General features: G+C 40.3%; 1 protein-coding gene across 1 annotated transcript in view; it reads left to right on the forward strand.

Moving 5' to 3' along the window:
- Positions 1–4967: 4967 nt before the first annotated feature.
- STXBP6 (syntaxin binding protein 6) overlaps positions 4968–14277 on the forward strand; it is a 227737-nt gene continuing 218427 nt past the window's right edge. Inside the window, exon 1 of the mRNA XM_007449679.1 lies at positions 4968–5070. The gene's annotated coding sequence lies outside the window, so the exon portion shown is untranslated. The remainder of the gene's footprint in view (positions 5071–14277) is intronic.

Raw genomic sequence — 14277 nt, forward strand, 5'->3', positions numbered from 1 at the left:
AGGTTGTCCAGACGGGGTTTTTTAAAAAATAGCATCTCTCCTTTATTTTATAGAGGAAAAGATAATGAAGACTATCTCCCGTTTCCCAAATATAAAAAGGATGTTTTTCTGTTGCTTTCATAATTGAATTAAAAATCCCTCAATGATAGTTTTTAATATTTTCTTCATGATTATAATGTTCTTCCTTTATCTGAGCCATGGAAAGGTTCACAGAAATATAACAAAGAAAATATTCTTACTATTTAAAAAGAACTGTCTGTAGAGTTTTGGTTATTATAGATGACTTAAAAATAGTTTATTCTGGGGCTTCCCTGGTGGCGCAGTTGTTGAGAGTCCGCCTGCCGCTGCAGGGGACATGGGTTCGTGCCCCGGTCGGGGAAGATCCCACATGCCGCGGAGCGGCTGGGCCCGTGAGCCATGGCCGCTGAGCCTGCGCGTCCGGAGCCTGTGCTCCGCAACGGGAGAGGCCACAACAGTGAGAGGCCCGCGTACTGCAAAAAAAATAGTTTATTCTTCCCACATTTCATATAGTAATTGCAGAAAATTTGGGAAATTCAGAGAAGTAGATGCAAATAAAAGCAGATTCTCGTAGTCCCTATACCCGGGAGAATAAACAACAACAACAAAAACCTTAAACTTACTGTTTTCATGTGTGTTCTTTATCTGTGAAGAGTTTTTACACCTTTCTCTGTGCTGAGTTTTTGTTTCTTGGTTAGGATCATACTCTAAATGCAGTGTTGTTTCCTGCTCTGTTGGAAAGATGTCTCAGGTTCAGAGACAGCGGGTTCAGGGCTTCTTTGCTGAACCTACCCTGTCACAGGTCAGCTGGCAGCCTGGGTCATGGAGTGCCTCAAAAACTTGCTGTGTGGTCCATGCTGCTGAGTGCTGGGCGGCAGAGAGGACCTGCCTTCCCAGCTCACAGAATCACTGGAGAAGACAAGCAGATGTTTTCATGGCCACTTCTGTTTTTTTGGAGTGGAAAATTTCAAACATACAGAAATAGAACATTACAGTGGACCCTGTGTGCCTTTCTCTCAGCTTCAACAATGGTCAATTTATAGCCATCTTTCTTCATTTAGATCCCAACCTCTTTTCCCACACCCTGGACTATTTTGAAGCAAATCCCTAACATCCTATTATTTCACTAGTAAGTATTTCTATACACATCTCTGAAAGAAAAGGACTCTTTCTTTTCTTTTAATACTGTAATATTATCATACTTTAAGAACTTCTGTAATATAATCAAATATGAAATATCTAGTCAGGGCTGAGATTTATCTGTTTTCTTTTTTTTTTTTTTTTTGATTTGTTTGTATCAGGATCCAAATAAGGCCCAGACATTGCAATTGATTGACATGCCTCTTCAGTACCTTTTAGTCTGTAGGTTCACCCTTCACTATCTTTTCCTTGCAATTTATTTTTTGCCAAACCAGACCATTTATTCTGGTTTCTTGGATGGATTTTGCCAATAACATCCCACAGAGTTAAATGTTAAGTGTTCCTGTGTTTAACGTATTCCTTTAGCCACCAAATTTCTTGGGAATTGGTAGTCACATCTAGAGGCTGGGTCAAATTCTATTTCCAGTTTTTGTCAAGAATACTCTTAAGTATGTGTGTATTCTTATCAGGAGGCATTTAACACCAGTTCCCTCTGTGTGTGTGTGTGTGTGTGTGTGTGTGTGAGACAGAGAGACAGAGACAGAGAGACAGAGACAGAGAAGGAGAGAAAAAGAGAGAGATGTGAACAGTTAATGGTGATCCTTGCTGCCTAATCAATTCATTAGGGGTTTCAAAATCTTCATTTCCATCATTTCTTCATTTATTAACTGGAATACTTGAATAAAGGGAAACTTCTAATCAGCTACTTGGTTGTCCTGGGTAAAATTTATGTAGGAAAGGCAGGAAATATGTCTGATTCTTTCTCTTTATTTACCAGTTTTTAAAGTAATTACGGTTGACCCTTGAACAACATGGGGGTTAGGGGTGCTGACCCTTCATGAAGTTGAAAATTTACATATAACTTATAGTCCGACCCTCCCCATTGGTGGGTTCAACCAACAGCAGATTGTGTTGCACTGTAGTATTTACTACTGAAAGTAACCCACATGTAAGTGGATCCGCACAGTTCAAACCCATGTTGTTCAAGGGTCAACTGTTGTTGGCTCCATTAGCCAGCTAATTAGTAATGTCCTCAAAAGGTAGCCATTGAGAGAGAGTGAGAGAGGTATGTGATTCATGAAGAATTCATGAATGAAAAAATATTGGTGTTTCAGTCCATTGCATTTATTCTTGACACTAAAATTGTCCCGTCTTTGGCCAGTGGGAGTCCCTTTGTGCTGACTCCTGGATCCTCTTGATATGATTCTAGTGGCCTTTGACAGCTTCTCTGCTTTCTGTATGTTAAGATATTCGAGGCCAGTGGTTCTCAAAGTATAATCTGAGGGTGCCTGAGGGTTCCCAAGACCCTTTGAAGCGGTCTGTGAAGTCAAAACAGTTTTCATTGTGGTACTAAGGCATTGTTTACCTCTTTTATTTTCTTATGTGTTTAGTGGAGTTTTCTAGAGGCTACATGTTGGCTCTTGGAATGTGTGTATAGTCTTGTTTTCTAGAATTTGGAGTCTTCAATAATCTCTAAGAATGTGAAGGGGTCCTAAGACCAAAAAACTTGAACTGCTGCTCTAGGCTCATTTTTTAACATTTCTTATGTACATGGAATCACTGGTGACCTTGTAAATCAGCTCCGTTTTTTGTCAACTCTTTTATTATGTGGTTGTGATCTGCTCCAAATCTCAAAGCTAATAAATAGCAAAACCAGAATTTGAACCTAGATTTTTATGCAGTAGTTTTTTTCCCTGTAAAACAATCACTGATGTCCAAAATTTATGATTGATTAAAGCTTAGAAATTGTAAACACTGCCCGAAATGCCAGACGTGTACATTTTAGAGGCCACCAAACAAAATTAGCAGTTCTTTTTCTCCAACGGAATGGCTGTCAAAAAGGGAAAAACAGATGTAGAGGCAGGGTGATTGGTTGCTATAGCTCCATGATATAATGTAAAACCATGCACTGAATATGTTGTTTTTCTGGTCACAGTAAGGAAATTCAGAATGCAGTAGTAACTCATTAGCATGGCAGCTTTTAAAGATTTCAGTCATCTGGCGGAAAGCCTGCTTGGCCTGTGGAATTCAATAATGGCTCATGCGGGCTTCCCTGGTGGCACAGTGGTTAAGAATCCGCCTGCCAATGCAAGGGACACGGGTTCGAGCCCTGGCCGGGGAAGATCCCACAAGCCGCGGAGCAACTAAGCCCGTGCACCACAACTACTGATCCTGAGCTCTAGAGCCCGCGCGCCACAACTACTGAGCCCACGTGCCACAACTACTGAAGCCTGCGTGCCTAGAGCCTGTGCTCCGCAGTAAGAGAAGCCACAATGAGAAGCCCACGCACCACAACGAAGAGTACCCCTGCTCACGGCAACTAGAGAAAGCCCGAAAGCACAGCAATGAAGACCCAACACAGCCAAAAATATTAATTAATTAAAAAATAATGGCTCATGCATTTCCCACTAATTTCTGAACCCAGGTACCGATTGATTGCTTGACCACGTAGCTTAGAAATACCTTTTTTTCATCTTGTAGTTCGTTGAATCAAATCCTGCAAGAAAGCATCCTGCAGTTTTCAGATAATGGTGCCTTAAGCCTGGGATATTAATTTTTCCATCACCAGTTTGGGATTAGCAGATGCAAACTATTATATATAAAATGGGTAAACAACAAGGTCCTACTGTATAGCACAGAGAACTATATTCAATATCCTGTGATAAAGCATAATGGAAAAGAATATGAAAAAGAATATATATTTGTTTAAATGAATCACTTTTCTGTACAGAAGAAATTAAAAACATTGTAAATCAACTATACTTCAGTCAAATTATAAATAAATAAAATAATTTTTCCATCACTGAATAGTATACAAACCTCTAAAAGATGGCTACTTAAAACCACTGGATTTTGCAGTTCTAGCTCCTTGGGGGAATCTTTATTTTGTCTCACTGTGTTGAGCTGAACTCAGTAACTTGTCCTTTGTTTACCATTCCCAGTAACTGCATCTTCTTTTGGATACTGAACAACATTGACTCTTATTTCCCAGCTACACAGGAGAGCTTCCATCATAAGAAAAGGAAGTAAGCCTTCAAAACGGCTTTTTGAAGCTAGTGTATGTACCAGAGACGATCAGCCTTACGTAACGTCCTTGAGTATTTGCCAAAGTACGAAACACCTGACAGACTCAGGTGCCATCTGGAAAAGTGTCATCATAGAGGAAGCTTGGCTCAGAGCTCACATCACTGTTCAGGTGCTTTATCATTACTTTGTGGTTCAGGTGGGGAGTCAGGTAAACAATTTGTCCAGAGTTTCAGGACTCTCAGTAAAATGCAGATTTCTTTGTTGGAAAGTAGATTTTGAATACTAATATGTTTTTTTCTTTATGAGCAAACTCATTTTCCACTGGAGCCTTGCTTGTTATTTTTCTCGACATTAAATGTCATAGCAAAATGATTTAAATATCTGCTCTAGGTGACTGGTTGCATTTAGATTTATGGACTTGTAAAGTCAGGTGCCTGGGCTTTTCTAGCAAGTCATTCATTGATGTTGCTGAAGATAGTTTTAGAATACATGCAAGTCAGAGTAAAGATAGTGTTTCATAGGGATGGGCACTACCATGGGTCATGTCAAAATTTTATTTTCTTTCATATTTGCCATTTTGACCAAATTGCAAAAAAAAATTTTTTTTTTAAATTTCATGTTCAATTCACTGAACAGTCCTGTCTCCATATGCTCAGTGAACCACAGCATGTGGTTTATGATGTAGCAAGCCTTGAACTTATGGCTGGGGAATGTCAGGAATTTTGGGTTCTGGTGTCATTGAGGAAAATGGCCCCGCCTTACTACACTTTGGTTTCCTGTTTAGAAAGTTCTGTTCCTTCATAAGGACCTTGATCTAGGAGGGAAGGTGCTGTGTGTGTGGAGTTTTTCATGAAGTGCAGTCCTAACGAAAAGGCTGAGTTAAAGGTAGGTGAATGCTTTATAAAAACATGTTTTACATATATATGAGATATTTATTAGTTTATGCCACACTTATTTATTTACTTAAGTATGAATTAGCCCCAGGCAATTTGAAGTCAGATTTTAAATTCAGGTTTTGTTTACTTAATGCCCTTCTTTCTCTTAAGGAAGAATAGAAAAGCTTAGGAAGCGGAAATTGAAATTGATTTTAATTGCCTGAACAGGTTTACTGGAGAATCATTTTATTGAGGTGAAAATGAGGGCCATATTATTTTTGTTCTTGCTGTGTGTCTAATTCCAAGCAACTGTGGAGTAGTCCATAAATCTCATTCCAAGTCTAAGGGAGAATATCCATCATAAGGTGAGCCAGAATGTAACAACTCTTTGTGACGACTGCCTTGGCTAAAAATCTGTAATGGTGAGAACTCAGAATTACACAAGTGCATTTGGATGTGGGATCGATTATACTGATGATTCCCACGAGGAAAAGGAAACTATTTTAGGCTCTCCCAGGGTGCTTTTGCAACTCTGAAGACCTCTTGCCTGTTCCCCCAAAGCTCAGTGAGCCACTGTTGGGAGCAGTTGTGTTCTGTACCCTTGAGGTGAAGCTGGACTGGTGTGAAAAGTGGGGGTAGCCTATTAGAACAGGATTTCTCTCTGGGGAGTGCTTTTATTCTTTCAAGAAAAGATAATAAGTAGTGGCATTGAGTGATTTGTAACATACAGTGGCAGTCAGTGTTGCTTAAATTTAGGATCACGTGATGTTCAAATGTGTGGTATTTTGATTTGGTACTAAATGCAAGTTTTTTGTGTGTGATGTCATTTTTGCATGAAGAGTCTATATGTGGGTGGTTTGGAGCCCAGTAACAGAAACCAGTGGGACTAGAAAAGCTGCTCTGTTTAGTTGAGCGTCAACACCAAGTTGGAGTGAGTTCTCAAAGAGTATGTGACACTGTGGCCATGCCATGTTCCTTAGTGAGTGAGATTGGGCCTGTTGGGTTTCTATTTCACTGAGCGGGGAGAGCTTTTCTGTGCATTTGACTATGCTCCATGATATGTGGAACGTGACATTTGTGGACTTAGGTCTGGGGAAAAATGTGGTTTAATTTTTTATTACATAGTTTTGTGTAATTTTTCTCTCTGTTGCTTTGAGAAGCAAGTAGGAGAATGGAAAAGCAAAGAACTCAAGTGATCTGCAAATGAGATTAAGAGGAAAAAGTCTCTAGGAAATAAGATACATGTATGTTTAAGTTTTAGAACATCAGGTATTAAACCCAGTGATGGAGAATTCTCTACTGGGAGTTCCCTAGTGGCTTAGTGGTTAGGATTGCAGGCTTTCACTGTCATGGCCTGGGTTCAGTCCCTGGTCGGGGAACTGAGATCCTGCAAGCACGTGGTGGGCCAAAAAAAGAAAGATTTCTCTACTTACCAAACTGTTTTGAAATTTCACTTTCCAAAAAAAATTTTTTATTGAAGTGTAGTTGATTTTCTGCTGTACAGCAAAGTGATTCAGTTATACATATATATATTCTTTTTCATATTCTTTTCCATTATGATTTATTACAGGCTATTGAATATAGTTCCATGTGCTATACAGTAGGGCCTTGTTGTTTATCTATTTTATATGTAATAGTTTGTATCTGCTAATCCCAAACCCCTAAGTTAGAAATTTCACTTTTTCATTGTTGCCTGACTTAACTCGATGTCTTAAAAAGTCTTATAGTTGTTCTGAAGTCAAAACAAAACAAATTTGCTGGAAACAATCTTGGCTGTCATCTAGTGTATCCTTTGTATCTTGCTGATGAATCTATCCAGTAGCTCACGGTGAAAGTTATATCTGAGTCTCATTATTCCCCATGCCTAGCACTGGATTTAACACATAATACATATTGGCTGGCTGGTGGGCTGACTAGGGTAGTACTTACTTTAAAAAGAAAAAAACAAAACAAAAACAAAACTTGACACAAACCTTTTGGCTAGAATATACTTGAATAGAGTCTTAGTGGAAAATTTGAAAAGTATGGTTGAGGGTATAAGAACAACTCTTCTGGGCTTCCCTGGTGGCACAGTGGTTGAGAGTCCGCCTGCCGATGCAGGGGACACGGGTTCGTGCTCCTGTCTGGGAAGATCCCACGTGCCGCGGAGCGGCTGGGCCCGTGAGCCATGGCCGTTGAGCCTGTGCGTCCGGAGCCTGTGCTCCACAACGGGAGAGGCCACAACAGTTGAGAGTTTTGGGATTTAGAAACTTTGCCCTTCTTCTATGAATTGTTAGATCCTAATGTCTTTAGAATGTAAATTCTAAAAACTTCTGATGTGTAAAATGTATAAAAACATTTTGGTGTGTAAAATATCATTTGTGTTACACAGTTTCAAGCTGGTAGTCTTTTTACCATTACTTTGTGAGTATTATTTAATTACTATTTGAGAGTCAACAGAAGAATGAATGAACAAGGATCATCGTTCCCGATAGACATTGTTCTCCCATATGCCAAAAATTAAATATAATGCGTATTTGAAAGTTCAAACAAGAGTTTGGTAAATTAATATTAACATTCAGTGATTTCTTAACAACCTAAAGGAGTTTATTTTATCAGGTCATGGCCATGTTTGGAAAGCTGAGAATTTGAACTTGAACCATATTTTTTCTTCCTTTAAATGAATTGTGGCTACTTCCCAGGGGTAGAGCTGGGTCTAGGATCTGATCATTTTGCTCATGTGAGACTCAGGAAAACTGGTTTCTGAAGCTGTTTGAAGGAATTTCCCATCCTCCTGTTCAGTTTCACGCTTCAGGTGCTGGTGCCGGCTCCATGGGCAAGTGTCTAGAATGGAGAGGGAACAAGGTCTGCGCATGTGGTCCATGTTTGGTGAAAGGCTGCCCAACGTGTGTCCACTCCTGGAGATTCTGTCCATTCTCAGTTTATTTGGGGACTTTAAGATGACATGATAATAACTTGGGTTTCTAGAAACCCTGCTTTATGACCTAACAAATGTGTTGTCTGTGAGATCTCTTTTTGAGATGTTCTCACTAGGTCAGAAGAATCTAACCATGCTGGAGTATTGCAGGGATCATTTCTTTTGTGGCTAAAATCTTCAGATTTGGAGAAAAGAATCCAAATATCTTCTTTATTTCATCCATTCCTTCCACAGATGTTTACTGAGTATGTCTGGTGTGCCAGGCACTCTTCTAGGTGCTGGACAACATGGACGTAATTCCTTGTCCTTATAGAGCTTCTCGTTGGGAGAAGGGCACACTAATAAGTTAAATATGTCAGATGGCGATATGAGCTCTGGAGAAAATTAAAACAGGGATGGGAGATAGGAATAGGGCTGAGGGAACTGTATTAGGACCTGGGGTCTTGCATTACTTCTGGGGACTGAGTAGACCCACAGGCATAAAACAGCCCAGTCCTTTCTGTTTTGTGGCTGATCATGCTGTCACGTTATTGCCAGCATTGTCACTGTCACAGTCGGAAGGCGTTTATCTCACACCTGTTAGCAAGATTGTGTACAAAGTGAGTCATATGGATGAGTCCCCAGGACTGGCAGCCCTTATGTGGACACATGCAGAGGTCTTATAGATGACAAATTTTTCAAATGACGGTATTCATTCAGCAAATGTTTACTGAATGATGGTATATAGACGAGGCATTGTGGGGAATAACAAGAAAAATCATGTATATACCTTGCCAACAGAGTGTATAGTCTAGTATATTTGTGTATAGTAGATCATTTGCAAGCCAGTGATTTCTCATTTGAGATAGACCACGAAAAGTCCATAGCATATGCTGATTTGGCCTTTTGCTGAGGCATGGTTTTTCAGTCAACTGCTTTGGGAGGTGGGTATGGGGTAACTAACCTAAGAGTGGTGGATTAGCAGTTGCCCGGTGTCCAAATTCCAGGGCAGCACTGTTTCTACCCCTCGTTTAATGTGTAAAATGCACATTTGAAGTGAAATATGCTTTCTTTGTGAAAGATTGCTCTGAGAAAGAAAGCCAACTTCTAGTGCTGGTGATGAAAGTGCTGATCCTAAGGCGTGATGATTCTTAGCCAGAAAATGAAATCATTGAGGGTCTCAAGGAAATACCAAGCATTTTGCTCCCTTTATAAGGGGAAATCATGTACTGTACTAGTATTTTGCCAGCTTGGAGATGAGCCCCTCATGAGTGTATTGTTTGCGTGGATCTTGATAAGGTCCCTAAGGGAAGTGTGGACGTGGGAGGGTTTATCCCCCTTGTCTGAAGGTGCCTCTCAGAGGAAGCTAAGCAAAGCTTCTTTATGATATCGTAATATCCACTTATTCCCATTCCTTCCAAATAAAGGGTCACCCATCTTTGTGTGAGGCTCCCTGGCATTTATTATACAGATGGGATCAAAAGTTTACTGTATAAAACATAGTGTGTGTGTAGACATACACACACACACACACACACACACACGTATGTACAGACATGCATCCATACATATCCACGGAGCACAAGGGAAAGCTTGGAAGGGGAGGGAAAAGTCATAAAATACAGTGGCTGAGGCTGTTGGTTAGTCACCAAAACCCACATTTCCCTCTTCCTGAGCCCACAGCAAGAATGCATATTCCAAGCTCCCTTGCGCTTAAGTGCGACAGGTAACTGAGTTCTAGCCAATAGAGTGACCCTGATAAAGATGGCAGAGCCTTGCAGCCTGAATCCCTATTTCGGTGTGAATAAGAGGAAGACCTCATTCACCCCTTTCCCAGACACAAAGTTCTGAGGTGTTTGAGCCATAATATATTTTGAGGTCTGTTTCAGCAGTGACTAGCCTTCCCTTAGTAAAATACTGATTCTCTGTGTGGTAAATGAGAGAGGCAAAAACCACAGTTTCAGGGCTTTACTCTTACTTCATTGGGACCCCTGGACCCAGTTGTTTCTACCTGAATGTCAGAATCAGCGCTCTTGGAAGGGGGTGGTTATTGTGCTTATAGGTTCAGGCTGTGTGCTTAGCACTGCACTCACCATTCAGTGCTTACAGAGAGCTACGTTTCTTCTTGTAGTCCCAGTGGCTGAGGGTAGAGTGCTAGCTGACCCTGATTTTCTTTTTTTTTCCTCTTGTCCACAAATGTTTTAGTTGACCAGACCACCTCAAATGGTACTCTCAGCTGGAGGTAACAAAAAACTCAAGCCAAAGAGAACAAACAGGTGGTTGCCAGAGGGGAGGGGGTGGGAAGAGGAAAGAAATAGGTGAGGGAGACTGAGGTGCAAATTTCCAGTTGCAAAATAAATGAGTCACAGGCATGAAATGTACAGTGTGGAGAATATAGTCAGTAACTATGTGATGTATTTGTAAGGTAACTAGATATTGCGGTAATCATTTTGAAATGTGCAGAACTATTGAATCACTATGTTGTGTAACAAGAACTAACATGGTGCTGTAGGTCAATTATACTTCAAAAACAAACAAACTCATAGAAAAAGAGATCAGATTTGTGGTTATCAGAGGTGGGGAGTGGGGAGGTGGAATTGTCAAAAGGTACAAGCTTCCAGTTATAGGATAAATAAATACTAGGGACGTAATGTACAACATGATAAATATAATTAACACTTCTGTATGTTATGTATGAAAGTTGAGAGTAAAACCTAAGAGTTCTCATCGCAAGAAAAAAACATTTTTTCTATTTCTTTAATTTTGTATCTATATGAGATGATGGATGTTCACCAAACTTATTGTGATAAGTCAAATCATTATGCTGTACACCTTAAACTTATATAGTGCTATATGTCAATTATATCGCAACAAAACTGGAAGAACAAAATCGAGTGGATTTCCTATAGGAATAAACCGTTTTTCACCAGTTAGTGATTTTATTAAGAGCTGAGTGGTACATTTGACTTCAGGTGCTGTTTGTCTGTGACACTTAATCCAGTCAGACCTTCATCCACAGATTGCCACACCTCAGCTATCTTTGTATTCTTCCCCTAGTCCTTTACTTTGTCTGTGACACTTAATCCAGTCAGACCTTCATCCACAGATTGCCACACCTCAGCTATCTTTGTCTACTTTCCCTAGTCCTTTACCCCAGAGCATAGCACAGTGCTTTATATATTATGTGTGGCTAAATAAATGTTTGATGAATTAATTAATTACTTAAATCTCTTATGCTGGAAGAGCTTCTTGAGCTAGTTTCATGCTCAGTGAATAGTTCTTTCCATGGTGAACATCACTCCTGCTACGGATGTGTTGCTGTCAATTCACGTGATGTTTCATCTTGTTTGTGATGCTGGCCTTAGCCAATAACAGGAGTCACCCAGCATGAGGTTTGAGAAGGGAGAGAGGTGATGGGCTAAATGGTTGCTATATGAGTGTAGTAGGATGTGTCTTGACCTGGTTCCAAAGGTACTTGTAGGGCTCATGTCTGGTAGATGATACTGAAGCACATTCCTGTGCTTTTCTTGGCAAAAGAGTCCTCTCATGTTATTATATGTACTATGCAGCTTGATTTAATAGAAGGAAAGCAGATTAGTTTTTATCTGCCTGGTAACTAGGTTTGTATCTTAGGTCTTGCTTGACTCAGCAAAGGTGCTAGAGAATTCTCTGTAAAGAGATACATGCACATTCATAATTAGGCTTGTTTCCCCTAATACAATTACAGCTGAAATCTTTCCCTCAGGGATTTATGCTCCTTCTTAAGAGCACGTTTTAATATCGGTAACACAACAGAAGGATGACTTAACAGGATTGAGGACACTAATGGGTAGGAAAGAAATTAGACGTTTCATCAGCATATCTTCCTTTGAGCAGCAGTGGGGTTACCTTCCATGTCTTTCTTCACTGGTCCTTCCTTCCTCTTCAGCTGAGAGGTGACTTTGAGAGAAGCTGGCCAGAGCTTTTCTCTGATCTTGCTCTTCTCACTTCTTTTGTCAGTTTATGATCCTTTTGCCAAAAGCCAGTGAAGCAAAAGATCATCTTCACATCTTTGATTGTTTGACCCTTACATTCAAGAATCTGCGATGTGAACATTTCAGTGCGGACTTACTTGTTGCTAAACTTCTGCTGGCTTGGTGAAGATGGGGAAACCATTGTTTCTTTAACAGGACTTAGGAAGTCACAAGAACTCAATTGTATAGGCTTCCCTGTCATAAGTTACTTAAATTGTAAGCATTTATGTTGGAAATATGCAGCTGATTATCTTCTCTCCAGGTAGTCTGTGATGATTAATAGCAAAGAAGTTAAAGTTTTTCTGCATCTCAATTCACTGGCCTAAATGACATTATAGAGGCCTGAAAATACTGGTCCAGTCTCATCTACTTAAAGGAGTTAGTTCGGAGAATGTTTTTACCACAGCTGTATGTTGGGTTATAAGAAAAGCAACTAGTTTGTAATGTGGATAAATTAGTGCTGTCTCTAACCTTGACTGGTATTGTGATTCCACCTTTCACAGTGGTTTAAATGGTGTTGCTTCAAGTGGTAGCCTGAGAAACTAGCTCAGTCCAGAGACCTAACAGAAGGTACATGTTTGAACAGGGAATAATGATTAATAAGTTGAAGAGTATTTATTGCTTTATTGTGGAAGATAATGCTACCCTCTGCTTTCATTATAGTCACTATGATGGAAAAATAAAAAATCATCGCCCTAAAGGCCTACTTACCTCACTTCCTATCGACTGACACAACCTGCCCCACATTCAACAAAAAATTACAAGGCATGCCAACAGGTAAGAAAGAGCACAGTCTAGAGAGACAACATAATAAGCAAAAAACAGACTCTCTTATGACACAGGCGTTAGAACTATCAGACAAGGAAATTAAATGAATTATGATATGTCAAGGGCTCTAATGGAAAAAGACAACATGCAAGAACAGATGGGTAATGTAAGCAGAGAGATTGAAACTCAGAGAAATAATTACAAGAAAATGCTAGAAATCAAAAACATAGTAACAAAAATGGAAAGTAACTTTGACGGACTTGTAGGTAGGCTTGACACTGACAAAGAAAGAATCAGTGAACTTGAAGATAGATCAATGGAAACTTCCCAAACTTAAATGCAAAGAGAAAAAATAATTTTAAAAAAGAATAGAACATACAAAGTCTGTGGAACAATATAAAAAGGCATAGCATATGTGCCATGCCAGAAGGAGAAAAGAAAGGAGCAGAAGAAATATCTGAAAACTAATGACAGAGCCCAAACCACATGTCCAGGAAGCTTGAGATAAATATTGGGCTGGCCAAAAAGTTCGTTCGAGTTTTTCCATAAGATGTTACAGAAAAATCTGAATGAACTTTTTGGCCAACCCAATACCTGCGGGTTCTCCTCACACCCCACACCAAATATGTGTTGTTGTTTTTTTCCCACACCAATTCTCCAGTTCTCTGACACCAACTTGGGTCTCCAGCAATTCAATTCAATTCTGACACTAGTTCTTGGAGTTAGTGCAGACCCTACTGGTTAAGGGCTCAGTCCCACAAGTCTGTCCCCACTTCAGATGCCAGCCACAAATGGGGTGCTCAAGGCTACCCACATTTCTGCACAGCCAACGACAAATTCTGGGGTCCCATGACCCTAACCCCCTGAGGTTGGATCATTTGCTAAAACAACTCACAGAACTCAGGAAAAGTGCTATGCTTACTATTACCAGTTTATTATAAAGGGTACAACTCAGGTGGAAGAGATGCACAGAGCAAGCTGTGTGTGGGGAGGTGGGGGCACAGAGCTGCCATGCCTTCTCCAGGTGTGCTACCCTCCTAGCACCTTTGTATGTTCACCAACCTGGAAGTTTTCTAAAACTTCATTTTTAGAGATTTTTTATGGAGGTTTCATTATGTAGCCATGATGGACTAAATCACTGGCCATCGGTGATTCAATCTCTAACCCCTCTCTCCTCCCTGGAGGTCAGGAAAGGAGGGCTTCTGAAAATTCCAACCCTCTAATCATGCCTTGGTCTTTGTGGCAAGCGGCCCCCATCCTAAAGCTCTCTTCCTAAGGGTCCACAGGAGTCACCTTATTAGCATAAACTCAGGTATGGCTGGAAAGGGCTTTTTATGACTAACAAGACACTCCTGTTACTCCTATCACTTTGGCAATTTCAAGAGTTTTAGGAGTTCTGTGCCAGGAGCCAGGGACAAAGACCAAATATATACTTCCCATTACATCACACAGTAATGTAACCCCCCCAAAACACACACACACACACACACACACACACACACACACACACACACACACACACACACACACACACACACAC

The sequence above is a fragment of the Lipotes vexillifer genome, unplaced genomic scaffold, assembly GCF_000442215.2.
Source record: "Lipotes vexillifer unplaced genomic scaffold, Lipotes_vexillifer_v1.1 scaffold296, whole genome shotgun sequence".
NCBI classification, from domain to species: domain Eukaryota; kingdom Metazoa; phylum Chordata; class Mammalia; order Artiodactyla; family Lipotidae; genus Lipotes; species Lipotes vexillifer.